This window comes from Leptonychotes weddellii, chromosome 4 (genome assembly GCF_054177405.1).
Source record: "Leptonychotes weddellii isolate Sample4059 chromosome 4, ASM5417740v2, whole genome shotgun sequence".
Taxonomy (NCBI): domain Eukaryota; kingdom Metazoa; phylum Chordata; class Mammalia; order Carnivora; family Phocidae; genus Leptonychotes; species Leptonychotes weddellii.
Window position 1 is genome coordinate 137,568,968 of NC_138372.1, and position 16,112 is coordinate 137,585,079.

At 38.6% G+C, this 16,112-nt stretch overlaps 1 long non-coding RNA gene across 1 annotated transcript; it reads right to left on the bottom strand.

Annotated features, from left to right (window-relative positions):
* Positions 1-778: 778 nt before the first annotated feature.
* LOC102744036 (uncharacterized) lies at positions 779-15,857 on the bottom strand. Its single transcript, XR_434474.3, has 4 exons — positions 15,699-15,857; positions 14,512-14,638; positions 6,799-6,927; positions 779-902 (listed from the first exon to the last, which is right to left on the bottom strand). It is a non-coding gene; the product is annotated as an uncharacterized LOC102744036 (long non-coding RNA).
* Between the last annotated feature and the right edge of the window lie 255 nt (positions 15,858-16,112).

Here is a 16,112-nt window from a genome sequence, read left to right on the forward strand (position 1 = left end):
ACATAAATGTGTATTGTCACCAAGTGTTTTTCAAATGCAGGTTTTCGCCAATTCCTGGGTTTAATACAGCTCACATTATTAGGACCCAAGAATTTTGCATGAGTTAAAAAGGCTAAGAACAGTTTTTGTTATCCTAATAGTGCCAATCAGTGATAAAATTAGCTTAGGCTAAAATAATTTTTAAAGCTCTCTGTAGTATCACTTTGATCACAAGAAAAAGCATTAATTATTAATATAGGGGGTAAAGATCCTCCTAAGACCTCCCCCAAAATAAGTTCCCACATTCTTATCATTAACAGACACTACTCTAATAGAACAACTTTTTCTGGACTAGGTATATATTCCATATCCATAATATATACTATTATGGTATTTTTCTGGACCAGATACATATTCTAACTTACATACACATACTGTTAGCTCTTCAAAAGCAACTAGTATTTTAATTATCTATTATATCTGGTGGTTGATTCAGCAGGGCTACTCAACAGTGACAATGAAGCCCAAAAACATATTTTATTGAAAAGATGTTCTCTGTCCCTTCTAACAGCATAGAGTATAGTGGTCTTAGAGGCTCATGTAGACCCCTTAAATCCACCACCCAGGACCAAGAAAGTGCACCTACCAGTATTTCAGTGAAATAAACACCAGAGCAATGAAAAATATCCTGAAACAATGAAAGTTTTAAGAAATCTTAAAATCGTTATCATCCTAAGGTTCATAAAACACAGTTAAAATCTCCAACTCTTAAATTATCAGAATAATTAAAGACTTACTGTCCAAAGTATTTGTTAGTTGTTTATTTATCAAGACAAACTATTCCATAACCCAATATTCGTGTTTCATAGTTCAGGAACACAGGTCAGTGACAAGACTTCAATGGAACAAAACCCAAAGAAATTCTGTGGAAAAAACATAGTGGCTTAAGTTAATGACAAGCATTCTCTCTCAATACCTCACCACCCTTAAAGTCACATGAGGTCTCCTCCTACTAGTGGAGCCTACACTTTGCTCACTCACCTTCTGCCCAGAAGGCCATTTCAGGCTGTGTGGACTCCAGGTACATTCTCTGCCAAGGTCTCTGACCATCCTGACCAGTTCTGGGCATACTACACCTTACTCTAATTTCTTGTTTTTCATTGACCAAATCTTGCCTTTTTCTTCCCTCTCAAGTCCACTCTCCTCCATTCCCTTCTCATACCCACATACTGTTCTTAAAAGCAGCAGCCCATCTGTTCTAAACAACATTTCTATTCCTGTCTCCAGATCTGTTTTTCTTACTTTTTTTTTTTTCCTTACTGGTTTTATGAGAACACAACCTCTAAAAGTAAAAATCTAACAAACATTTACAAATCAGCCTGTTAACATCTGATTATGAAATGCATACCCACTGTAGAAATTATGAAAATGTCAGTTACAAGAAAACAGCAATGTTAAGATTCCATACAGAACCATTAATATTTTCTTGATCTTTTTACCTTCAGTCTTTTTTCTGCGCAATTTTTATTAAACAGAGATCACCCTTTATGTAAAATATTTTCTACTTATATGATAATCTCATGTTACTTTGTGAATATCATTTCTAATGGACATAATGTAATAGTCCATGGTATGAAAAACTCATAGTTCCTTATCAATTTTCCAACCGTTGGAAATAAAGGTCTTCCTATTTTTTTCTAAGTAATATAGTATATACTTTGTGCATGCATCTATCTGCATTTCAGATATTTCCTTTAAGATAAACAACTACAGAAATGAACATTATAGAATATAATTTTAAATCAGGCAAAAGTTACTTATGTTCAGTATTATCCTTGAGTCTTTTAAAAAACTAAAGTCCACTGCAGCAGGTCTCCATACCCCAGGAAAGATCATACATACATACATACATATATAAATACATACATACATACACACACACACCTATGCACACTACAGCTGGAATGCTCATTCAGGAACATTCTGCCTAAAAAGATAGCTGACTGACATTCCCCTTGTCACATCAAATTCACACAGGGGTAGTGGATAGAATCTTTAAATTGTTCTAAATGCTTTTATGTTGAGCTTGAATAAAGTTAAATATATGAATGATGAGATTCCAGAATATGAAAAGTTTCACATGCTTTCAAATTTAGTGGACCTTTCATCAGCACACAAGTCACTTCTTCATAGTCAACAGAACCTTATCCATGAGGCATAAGGACTTTGTGGATATAATAAACCAGATCAGAATCTCTGGAGGGCCACCTAGTCACTTATGGACACCTAACTAAACTATAAAAGGAGTCAAAACTTTTTTTTTAAGTTAGAGGCTTTAAGTTTAAGTTAAGCCTAAAGAGGCTCTAAAGTTAAGTCCAAAGACGACTTCTAAAAGTACTTTTTTGGTACATTTTCCTAATGCCAATCTAGCAAGCAACAATAGCATAACGTGAAATGATTCTAAATATAAAAAGCAAGAGTTGTGAGAACTCTAGAAACCAGTTAAGCTGCAGCAACTATTACGACTACACCTAATACAACAAGAGAAACACAAAAAGGCAGGAAATTTCATGGAATTCTTTCTCAGTCTTGCCTCACCCCCTCCTTGGTGCAACACAATGTGGTCAGGAGGAAACTGCCTGATTCCTGGCTCCTCCCGCAGGATAGAAGGTAAAAAATAAATATTGCTTGCAACACTCTGACTTGTTTTCACGATAAAAACACTCAACAAAATACCACAAAAAAATCTAACCAAGATGAAAGACCTACGCTTGAAAACTGTAAGACACTGATGAAAGAAACTGAAGATGATACAAACAAATGGAAAGATACACCATACTCATGGATTCAAGACTTAATATTGTTAAAATGTCCATACTACCCGAAGCAATCTAGAGATTCAATGCAATGTCTATCAAAATGCCAATAGCACTTTTCACAGAACCAGAACCAAAAAATCCTAAAATTTGTTTGGAACCACAAAATATCATTAATAGCCAAAGCTATTAATCTTGAGGAAGAACAAGGCTAGAGGTATCAATCCCAAATTTCCAAAATATACTACAAAGCTATAGTAATCAAAACAGTATAGTACTGGTACAAAAACAGACACAAAAAAGATTGATGGAAGAGAATCCAGCCCAGAAATAAACCCATACTTCCATGGTCATTTAATCTACATGACAAAGGAGGCAAGAATATACCAGGGGAAAGACAATCTCTTCAATAAATGGTGCTGGGAAAACCGGACCACTTTCTTATGCCATACACAAAAATGAACTCAAAATAGATAAAAGACCTAAATGTGAGACCTGAAACCATAAAAATCCTATAAGAAAGCATACACAGGAGTGCCTGGGTGGCTCAGTCATTAAGCGGCTGCCTTTGGCTCATGTCATGATCCCAGGGTCCTAGGATCAAGCCCCGCATCGGGCTCCCTGCTCTGTGGGGAACCTGCTTCTCCCTCTCCCACTCCCCCTGCTTGTGTTACTGCTCTCACTATTTCTCTCTGTCAAATAAATAAATAAATAAATAAAAATCTTAAAAAAGAAAGCATAAACAGTAATCTCTTGGATGTCAGCCTTACCAGCATATTTATGGACATGTCTCCTCAGGCAAGGGAAACAAAAGCAAAAATAAACTATTACAACTACACCAAAATACAAAGCTTTTGCACTGCAAAGGAAAAACATCAACAAAATAAAAAGGCAACCTACTGAATGGGAGGAAGATCTCTGCAAACCAAGTATCTGATAAGGGGTTAATAAAAGTATATAAAGAACTTAATACCAAAACAACACCAACTAAAAATAGGCAGAGGACCTGAACAGACACTTTTCCAAAGACGACATACATGGCCAAAAGACACATGAAAAGATGTTCAGTATCACTAATCATTAGGGAAATGCAAATCAAAACCAGAATGAGATACCACCTCACACCAGTCAGAATGCTAGAATCAAAAAAAGAAGAAAAGAAAAAGAGAAGAGATAACAAGTGTTGGTAAGGATGTGGAGAAAAGAGAACCCTGGTGACCTGTTGGTGGGAATGTAAATTAGTGCAACCACTGTGCAAAATAGTACAGAGGTTTCTCAGAAAGTTAAAAATTACCATATGATCCAGTAATTCCACTACTGGGTACACACACGTATGCATACACACACACACACACACACACACACACACACTGAAATACTACTCAGCCATAAAAAGGAATGAGATCTTGCCATTTAATGCCACAACATGGATGAACCTACAAGGTATTATACTCAGTGAAGCAAGTCAGGAAACAGACTCATAAATACAGAGAACTGGGCGTGGGACGGGAGAGGAGTGGGGGATGGGTAACACCGGTGAAAGGTTTTAAGAGATACAAACTTCCAGTTATAAAACAAGTCATGGAGATGAAAAGTACAGTACAGGAAGGAAAAAAAAATAATAAATTAGGAACAGATGCAAACTACAGCAACATAATAAAAGCCATATATGAAAAGTTATTAGCACAGCTAATATCATACTCACTGGTCAAACCTGAAAGTTTTTTCTCTAAGATCAAGAAAAAGATAAGGATGCCCATTCTTACCACTTCTATTCAACAAAGAACTGGAAGTCCTAGCCAGAACAATCAGACAAGAGAAAGAAATAAAAGACATCCAAATTGAGAGGGAAGATATAAAACTATCTCTGTCTGCAGGTCTTATATGCAGAAAACCCTAAATGTAGAAAACCCTAAAGATTCCATACCAAAAAACCTGTTAGAATAGGGGCGCCAGGGTGGCTCAGTTGGTTAAGGATCCGACTCCTGATTTTGGCTCAGGTCATGATCTCAGGGTTGTGAGATCGAGATTTTTTTTTCCCTCTCCCCCTCCCCCAGCTTGTGCACAAGTGTGCACTCTAACAAAAAACAAAAAAACCTGTTAGAATAAACTGAGCAAAGCTGCAGGGTACAAAATCGACACACAAAAGCCAGTTGTGTTTCTATCCACTAACAATGAATAATCAGAAAAAAAATTAAGAAAACAATTCCAATTATGATAGCATCAAAAAGAATAAAATACATAGGAATACTTAACCGAGAATGCAGAAGACCTACATACTGAAACTACAAAACACTGCTGAAAAAAATTAAAGACATAAGTAAATGGAAAGGCACCTCATGTTCATGGAGTGGAATACTTATGACTGCTAAGATGTCCATATTACCTAAAATGAGAGCTACATAATATAATGTAATCCCTTATCAACATCACAACAGCATTTTTGCAGAAGTAGAAAAATCCATCCTAAAATTCATATAAACTATCAAGGGACCCTGAATAGCCTAAACAATCTTGTAAAGACAATGAAGTTGAAGGACTAACACTTCCTAGTTCCAAAACTTACTATAAAGCCACAGTAATCAAAATAGTGTGGTACTGATATAAAAACAGAAATATAAACCAATGCAACAAAACAGAGCCCAAAATAAACCCTCACATATACAGTCAAAAAATTACCAACAACGGTGCCAAGACCATCCACTGGGGAAAGGACAGGCTTTTCAACAAATGCTGTTGGGAACCTGGATATTCACGAAAAAGAAAGAAGTTGTACCCTTTCCTTACCTCATATCCAAAAATTAACTCAAATGGATCAAAGACCTAAAACTGTAAAACTTACAAGAAAATATAAGAGAAGTTTCATGACACTGGATGTGACAGTGATTCTTGGAAAGGACACCAAAAGCACAGGCAACAACAAAAATTACATAGACCCCATCAAAATTTTAAATGTCTATGCAAAGAATACAATCAACAGAGTGAAAAGGTAATCTACAGAATGGAAGAAAATATTTGCAAAATCATATCTGATATAAGCAGTTTGAAGAACTACAACTCAACAACAAAAAAACCCCAAACTGATTAAAACGGGTGAAGAATTTAATTAGACATTTCTCCAAAGAGGACATACAAATGGGCAACAAGCATGAGAAAAGATGGTCAACATCATTAGCCATTAGGAAATGCAAATCAAAATCAAAATCCAGTACCACCACACACCCATCAAGACGGCTACTATGGAGAAAAAAAAAAAAGTATTGGCAAGCATGTAGTGAAACTGGAACCCTTCTGCACTTGTAAGAGTATAAAACGGTGCAGCCACTATGTTAAAACAGTACAGTGTTTCCTTTCAACAATAAAAACAGAACTACTATATGATCCAGCCGCTCCGCTTCTGGGTACATACTCAACAGTATTAAAAGAAGGGGTTTTAAAGAGATATTTGCACATATCATAGCAACATTATTTGGGGTGGGGGGAGAGGGAGAGAATCTTAAGCAGGCTCCACACCCTGCTCCATCTCACAACCCTCAGATCATGACCTAAGCTGAAATCAAGAGTCAAGACGTTTAACCGACTGAGCCACCCAGGCACCCCTAACATAGCAACATTATTTACAAGTCAAAAGGTGGAAGCAATCCAAATATCCACCGGAGGTGAATGAATAAGCAAAATGTGGTATATACATACCATGGAATGTTATTTAGCCTTGAAGAAGGAAATTCTGACATATACTGTAATGGATGAATTCTGAGGACATTATATTAAGTAAAATAAGCCAAATACTATAGCCAAACAAATACTATATGATTCCACTTAAATGACGTACTTAGAGTAGTCAAATTCAGAGACACTAAGTAGAATGGTGGTTAGCCAGGGGATGGGGGGAAGAGGGAGTAATTCAACGGGTCGTTCTGCAAGATGAAAAGAGCTCTGGATCTATGTATCTTACCACAATAAAAAAAAATTTTTTAAACAGTAATTCAAACAGCCACATTACCTTTACATTCCAAAATCACTTTGCACTCTGAAAGATACCAGCCTTCTTCATCTCCTCAAAATCTTTCATGGAATCATAATTTCTGTAGAAATCTGCATATGCCTTCTTTCTTGGTTCGGCCACAGCAAACTAAAAAATAACATATCCCATTAGGGCTTATTTTTAAAACCATTAAAAATAATATCCAAAGACAACATAAATTATAATGTTTGTGTTCACCTTTAACTTGAACTCTGTATTTCCTAAGACAAAGGTTGGAGGCACTGACACAGATGCAAGGGAAGATAAGGTAGCCTCATGGCAACTACTCAGCAAAAGGGGCCTTCCTTGCCTGGGGATGGATTATTCCTTTTGCTGGGTGTGGGTATGCAGACTGGTAAGAGCCAAAGGAAGATACCCAGAAAGCTAAAAGGCTTTAGGGAGAAGACAGATAGCAGCATTCCCTCTAGCAAAACCTAATATCCCCACAGCTGAGACATGCTAATATATTCTGGATCAATTTAAATTATATTAACTTCAAAGGAGTGAGATCAATTCTGTACACATCTGCCTCCAAAAGACACAGGAAGCTTTCTATCTGGCAAGAACAGTTCTGGGTGATTTACACTTCAATATCATTTAAGCCCTTAGAATATACATTGACCTGTTTTACATAGGAGGAAATGGGACTCAGAATTTAAGTGACCCAATTAAGGTCTAGAAGAAGCACTAGGTGGTAGGTGGGTTCAACCAGGATTCAAACCCAGGTCTGTCATCTGGCAAAGGTTATATTTTCCACAAAATACTACCTAGTAGATTTCAACGTGTGGGTTATAATCCAAAATCAAATCCCAACCTGCATATAAAAACCAGTAAAAAAATTCTGCAAGTGCCAATCTACCTGCATTAAGGTACTGCAGAAATACATGGAATCATGACACTTGGTACTAAAACTTGACCAGTTTTACTGCCTCACTTTCTATGAAAATTCCCAACTTCTTCCAATAAGACCAAGAGGCAGGAGCCCCAATGCAACCCTCTGAACTGAGGCCAGCCCATTACCCAGAAGGCGACTGAGCACTTCTTGTTAAAACAAGAAAAATTTTTTTCCTTTTAAAAATATGGTAGACTAAAATAAAAGGTTCAGTGAACCCCAAAATAAAAGGATATGCATGTTATAACCCCACCTATTTTGTTTTGTTACACTTTAAACTTTTTCCTTTTAAGTCTGAAAAATCTGGACTTCAGCAACAAAAAGAATATAAACTATCAATTTAGATCCACTACACCATGCGTTACTTGAAACCCGTAAAATCTATATATGAGGCCTTACACAGATAAGCAAATACCTGAAGATTTAGGATATGTCTAATTTATTTAACAGTAATTACCTATGGAAAAAATCTATTCAGGATAAGCACTGCTCATTTGCCTCAAAATCTAACCCATATTAATGAATTTAGGCTTAGCAGATTAACTTAATCAAAAATGATTTAATGGATGGTGACTTTATGTAAGAAGTACAGAAGCTGATTAAAATTGTGAAAATCAGTCAAAACTAAGAACAAAATAAAGGCCAAATCTTCAAAAGCACTCAACACTAACTGGATAAGGGAAATGAAAGAAGCGAGCATCTACCAAGGGAACCAAGTTTACACCCGCCTTATTCTTTAATAAGAATCTGGATTCCTCAGTGTTTTGCGAACCTTCCTTCCGTTCAAACACTAACTATACACAAACACTGACTAATCTACCAAGCAAATTTTAAAACTTTTCATTCAGAATAGACTATTGGTCTGACATGGGCTCTTAATTTAGTAGAAGAGACACACCCTGAAGCAAGTATTACTTAAAATACAATGTGCCAAGAATGTACAGTCTGGTACAAAATGACTGAGAACCTAGCAGAACACAACCAACCCATCTGGAGGAATAGGCTGCAACTCCAAAAGGAAACATCTGAGTAAAATGGAATTTGCCACACAATGAGATGAAAGACATTCCTGTTGTGTACAAATCCATGGGAGAAAGCAGAATTTTCTAACAGCAGCTAGTTATGAAGGGCTGGAGGGCTGGGTATATTAGGACTGCTGGGAAGATGATGGAAAGGCAGAAAGAGCTAATCAGAAAGTATCTTAAAATCAAGACCAAGTTTCAGCAAATCACCCACAAGCCATTTATAAGTGATGAAACCAGTTTAGAAGACTGCAGCCAGTAGTTAATGTATTTCTTACTGTAAGTCAAGATTTTGAAAGCCGCTGCACACTGCGCATGCAGGAACTCAATACCATAAACAGATCTATTCTAGAGGCTAAAGTTAAAAGCGACAAGAATCCATACAAGTTACAGAGGCCTGAAGTTTGATAATGACAATGAGAGCATAGAAATGAGTTCCCCAAATTCCTCTCCTTACTCCCACTTCATTTACTCATCCATCCATCCATCCTTTTCCCACATTTATTTCATGCCCACTACATGCCTAGGAGCAACTATCTCAAGGAGCAAGTAAAGGGTTTACTTCTTTATGCCTGTCTCCTCATAGGGTCCAAAAGCACACACCCCTTATAGTGCTTTTGCTCAAGTTGTTCTCCCTCCCCTTAGCACTTCAAATTCACCCTAACTTTCAAGGCACAAATTCAGCCTGCTCTGTCAAAGAGCTATGACCCACAATACCCCACACCCACTGAAAGAAACACACAAAAGCAGCAATCAACTATCAGAGTATGGTTCACCTAGTATTTGGAGGACAGGGTCCTCCTTGCCCACCTTCATTCTTGCACACTGTGTATAAGTTGCTCCAGGAACAGCTCTGAGAAATAAAATGTCCTTTTGTTTATCTTGCACTAACACCTAACTTTTTCACCCAACTTGACTCTTAACTTCTTTAAAGACACATATTTAGAGGTATATACACTTAGTATACTCCAAAGCACCTGGAACTCTATAGCACCTACCACTGTACTAAATTTCAGACACTACATCTTATCCAACAGATACTTTTAAGCATCTACTTGTGTGTCAGGCAAGTGACAATGAGGTGCCACTGTGAACAAAAAAAGGCACCCTGCCCTAAAGAGGCTCACAGTCTACTAAAAATAGAAGAACTAAACCAAAAAAATTAAGTACAAAGCACTGCAAAGCTCTAATTCGTGGGCCATTATGACACATGGTCATAAATACATGTATTATCATAAACATTTTTATAGAAAAAAAGGTGTAAATATAACATGAAGACTTTAAGAAACACAAAGCACATAGAGTATTCTGGGAAAAAAGTGGAGTAGGAACACCAGGAATCTCTCCCCACCTACACAACAACTGCACTAGCACAATCTGTTTAATGTTACTATCATGAAACTTTGGATCTCTTGAAAGCATACAATTTCCAGAGGAAGGCTTAAACTGTAAATTGTGGTCAGGTTAATCTTATTCACTTTCAGCTTTCAGCAATTTAACAGCTACCCATTCCCCATCCCCAAGGCAGGTAGCTGTGCAAGTGTTCCTGGAGCAGCTTACACACAGCTTTCTGGAACGAAGATGGGCAAGAAGGACCCTCTCCTCCATATACCAGGGACCTGTACTCTGATAGCTGATTGCTGCTTTTGTTCACAGAGGGGCAAACAGGCTGGTGGCCACTGCTGTTGCACTCCCCCTACTGTTGCAAGCCTCTTTTCATCAGGTGAGCAACTTTCTGGGGACTTAAAAGGATAGAGCACCTTTCTTCCCCTCTCTTCATTTTTCCCATTTTCTTCTTTTGGGAGCCAGACATTAAAGACTAACACATGCAAAGGCATCTACACATACAATCCTCACAGAGATTGCAGAATGGATTGAAAAATGACCCAACAAAAATGCTGTCTGCAACATACTTATTCCAGATTCAAAGACAAAAACAGACTGAAAGGGAAAGTTTGCAAAAAGATGTTCTATGCAAACAATAACCAAAAGAGAGTGGGAGTGGCTTTACTAATATCAGACAAAATAGACTTTAAATCAAAAAAGATTACAAGAGAAAAAGGACTTTAAATAATCATAAAAGCCTCAATACAGTAAGAATTTATACAATTAGAAAAATATACTCACCTAATAACACACCAGCAAAATATATAAAGCAAAAACTGACAGAATTGAAGAGAAAAATAGTTCTACAGTAACAGCTGAAGACTTCAATACCTCAAACTCAATGAAAGATAAAACCACACCAGACCTAAGCAAAAAAACAGAGGACTGGGGCGCCTGGGTGGCTCAGTTGGTTAAGCGACTGCCTTCGGCTCAGGTCATGATCCTGGAGTCCCGGGATCAAGTCCCGCATCAGGCTCCCTGCTCAGCGGGGAGTCTGCCTCTCCCTCTGACTCTCCCCCTCTCATGCTCTCTATCACTATCTCTCTCAATAAATAAATAAAAATCTTAAAAAACAAACAAAAAAAAACAGAGGACTTAACTCATTAAACCAACCAGATCTAACACATATACAAAGAACACCCCACCCAACTACAGAATACACCTTTTTTTTTTAAACAAGAGTGATTTATTATTACTTTATTTGAGAGAGAGAAAGAGACTGCACAAGTGGAAGGAGAGAGAGAAAGAGAGCGCAGCAGACTCCCCTGCTGAGCAGGGAGCCTGACAGGGGCCTTGATCCCAGAACACTGGGATCATGACCTGACCTGAAGGCAGACACTTAACTGACTGAGCCACCCATGTGCCCCCAGGATACACATTCTTCTCAACTGCATATTGGATACACTCCAGGATAAACCATACATTAGGCCATAAATTAAGTCTCAGATTTAAAAAGATAGATATCATACAAAGTATGTTCTCTGATCACAATGGCATGAGATTAAAAATCAGTAACAGAAGGAAAACTGGAAAATTCACAAAACTATGGAGGTTAAGCAACAAACTTTTAAGCAACCAATGGATCAAAGAAGAAACCACAAATGAAATCAGAAAATATTTAGAGACAAATGAAAAAACAAAACACACCAAAACTTACAGGACACAGTGAAAGGAGTGCTAAGGGGGGAAATTTTTAGCTATAAACACATATATTAAAAAACAAGAGAGATCTCAAATCAACAACCTAACATTACAACTTACGGAACCAGAAAAAGAAAAGATAAACCAAAAGCTAGAAGGAAGGAAATAATAAAGATTAGAGCAGAGATCCAAAAAACAAAGACTAGGGGAAAAAAGAAAAAAGAAAAATCAAGAAGGCCAAAAACTGGTTCTTCAAAAACATCAACAAAATTGACAATCCTTTAGCAAGATGAACTAAGAAGAAAGGGGGAAAGATTCAAATTACTAAAATCAGAAATGAAAGTGGACATTACTACAGATTCTACAGAAATTAAAAGGATTGTAAGAGAGTAGTATGAACAACTGTACACCAACAGACTGGATAACCTATATAAAATGGATAAATTCCTACAAACACAAAACTTACCAAGACTAAATCACAAAGAAAGAGAAAATCTGAATATAACTATAAGTAGTAAGGATATTGAATCAGTAGTCAAAAATCTCCCAACAAAGAAAAGCCCAGGACCTGATGGCTTCATTGGTCAGTTCTACAAAAAAATTAAAGAATACCAATCCTGAAATCTTTCCAAGCAACTGAAGTGGAGGAACACTTAACTCATTTTACCAGGCCAGCATTACCCTGATACCAAAGCCAGACAAAACACTACAAGAAAACTACAGACCAATATCCCCTATGAACATTGATGTAAAAAAAAAAAAAAATCCTTAACAAAGTACTAGCAAACTGAATTCAGCAGCATATTAAAAGGACTGTACACAATTACCAAATGAGGTTTATTCCTAGAATGCATGGATGGTTCAACATACAGTGGTCCAACATACAAATTCAATGTAACACACATTAACAGAATAAATGAAAAAAAAACCACAATAATCTCAATTAATGCAAAAAAGCATTTAACAAATTCAGTATCCTGTCATGATAAAAACACTCAAACTAGGAATAGAATGAAACTACCTCAACATAACCCATAAGATATCCACTTTTGTCACTTCCATTCAACACAGTACTCTAAGTTCTAGCCAGAGCAATTAGGCAAGAAAGAGAAATAAAAGGCATCTAAATGGGAAAGGAAGAAGCAAAATCATCTGTTTACAGATGATATATGTAGAAAACCCTAAAAATTCCACACAGAAAAAAACCTGTTAGAACGAATAAATAAATTCAGCAAAGTAGCAAGATATAAAATGTCCGACAGTACTACAGAAAACAGTATGGTGGTTGCCTGAAAAATTACATAGAATAACCATATGATCTATCAATTCCACTTATGGATATATATCGAAAAAAACTAAAAGCAGGGTCTTGAAGAGATACCTGTAACCCATGTTCATAGAAGCATTATTCACAATAGCTAAAACATGGAAGCAACTCAAGTGTCCATCAAAGGTGAATGAATAAGCAAAATGTGGTACAGACATCCAATGGAATATTTTTTTTTTAAAGATTTTATTTATTTGACAGAAAGAAAGAACAAGCAGGGGGAGCAGCAGGCAGAGGGAGAGGGAGAAGCAGGCTCCCCACTGAGCAGGAAGCCCAATGTGGGGCTCGATCCCAGGACCCTGGGACCATGACCTGTGCCGACAGCAGATGCCGAACCGAATGAGCCAGCCAGGAGCCCCATATAATGGAATATTATTCAGCCTTAAAAAGGAAAGAAATTCTGACATACGCTGCAAGATGGATGAACCTTGGGGTCATTATGCTAACTGAAATAAGCCAGTTAAGAAAGACAAAATAATATATTATTCCACTTACATAAGGTACCTAGAGAAGTCAAAATAAGATACAGAAAGAATTATTTCACAGACTGGCTGGAGAAGGGATGGGTTTATTATTTAATGGGTACAGTTTCAGTTTTACAAGATGAGTTATGGAGATGGATTGTGATCCAACATTATAAATGTATTTAATACCACCAAACTGTACACTTAAAAAAGGCTAAATTTTATGTGTAGTTCACAATACAAAAAATTTATTTAAAAAAAAAATCCCAAAGGGCATAATGTTAAAATCCACAGAAGACACAGCATTAAAATGCAGTTCTGTGGCAACAAATTCAAGCTGCCAAACACTGCCTTCCCCATCGCTCTGCTTTAATAAAATTATATCCTTGTGTTACAGGCTGAATTGTCTTCCAAAATTCATGTGCCGAAGTCTTAAGCCCCTAGTGCCTCAGAATGTTAATAGTACTTGGAGATAGGTCTTTAAAGAGATAAATTAAAATGAGGTTTGTAGGGTGAGTCCTAATCCAATATGACTAGCATCCTTTCAAGGGTAAATTCAAACAAAAACATGCCAACACAGAGACCATGTGAAGACAAAGGGAGAAACTCATCTACAAGCCAAGGAGAGAGGCTTCAAGAGAAATCAACCTTGCAGCCACATTGATCTTGGATTTCTAGCCTCTAGAACAGTAAATAAATTTGTTGTTTAAGCCACCCAATCTGTTGTACTTTGCCAGCCCTAACAAACTACTACAGCTTCCTTTAATGATGGAGGACAAGCTATCTTAAGTATGAGGTATTTTCCTGTCACACTGAGGTAAGTGGAGGAAGGGGAAGGGAGCACATTAGAGAGGGAGTTTCTTTGAAAGATTCAGAACTACTTATGAAAACACATTTTCAAATTTAAAACACACATTTCTGGACCAAACATGGACCAAAGTAAAAATCAAACACACGTACCTTATAGAAAGCTGCAACCCCCAGGGATACGGCGAACGCTCCAACAATATGAAATCGCAGACGCCTGGCCAGAAGGCCTCGCATCTGAGGTTTCGTCAAAGCACTGGAAGTCATGGTAGTTATTCTCCTTGACAGGTAAAACAAAAACAACTCTAAGAACATAGTAAGATATCTAAAGAACTCTTAAACACGTAATGCACTTTAGTACCTAGAGGGGCACAGGCATGACTCCTCCCACAAAGCCTAATGTGTTTATTTTATTATTATTTTTTAAAAGCCTAAGGTGTTTAAAGGCTTAGCCTGCTTCAGGGTCCCCGTCCCCCCCCCCCCACACTCTGGCAAGGTCACTGCGGCACAATAGGGAGCAGAAACTACAAACAAAAATCTCCCAATCACAGTTAAGATAAGCAGTGGCTCTAGACTGCCAAGTGCAAACGCATTTACAGCCATTTGCTCTTCTGCGAACTTACTATCAGTTCATTATTCCCATTTCATTGACGAGAAAACTAGGGCACACGGAGATGACGTGTAACTTTTCCAAGGTCACGGTGTAAACGATTTAAACTCGGGCAGGAGCCCAGCCGTGGCCTCCAGGGCCCACCGAGTGACCGCCGCGCAGTCTCGCGGACCTTCGGTCAAGGAGGCGGGAGGGCTGGGGTGGAAGACCCATGGGCGCGCTGGGAGGCTGCAGGACGCCCACCTTCACCCCCCCCCCACCTTTTCCAGCTTCTCGAGTCCCATCACCCACGTTGTCACCACACAGCGAGCGAGCACCGACCGCGCGCAGACGCTGCTGTTTGCCCTACTTTGCCCTTTAGCCTCACGACCCTCCGAGGAAGAAACCACCCCTCCCTTTTCACCCTGGGGCCAGACACGTCAGATGACCTAACCAAGGTCACACTGGGGAAAAAACACAGCGGAGACCAGGCCCGGGCCAGCCGCCTCCGAACCCCAATAGCTTCCTCCAGGGCCCTGCACCCCACCCGGCCCCCGGGGGCCCCCGCTGCCTGCCCGCAGCCCTCCTGAGGCCGCGGCGGGAGCTTGCAGGGGTCGACCCCTGTGAGAGGTGAAGCTCCCCGACCGCAGAGATACGGGCACACCTCAACTCCAAGGCATAGCGAGAGCAGGCAACGGAACGCAGCAGTTAGGTGAACCCTGAGGAAGGACGCAAAAGCAACACGACTCACCTCAACACCAACCTCAAACCTAACGACCTCCCTAACCGATACAGAAATGGACGGCGTTCCAGCAGCGCGCAGGCGCAGAAGTAGAAGCCGCGGAAAGGACCCCAGCGACGGTGGCCGGAAGAGTTCAAAAGGCCTCCGGCGCGACTCCAGATTTTCAGAGCTGAAGTTCAAGTGTGTGGTTAGTTTCTTCCTTGTAAGACCTTGCACTACAGGCTTGACCTTCTGGGTCGGTTTCCTTAGTAAATTGGAGATATTAATCTTACTCATATACAGAGTTGATATGAATTTATTAGAGAATACAAAGATATTTAGTATGTAGTATTTTAAAATGAACCTTACAAATACAGTACAAATCATCCTGGGCCCATGCAGTGCACAAACCATGTGCACAAACCGTCATTTTCATTATTAACT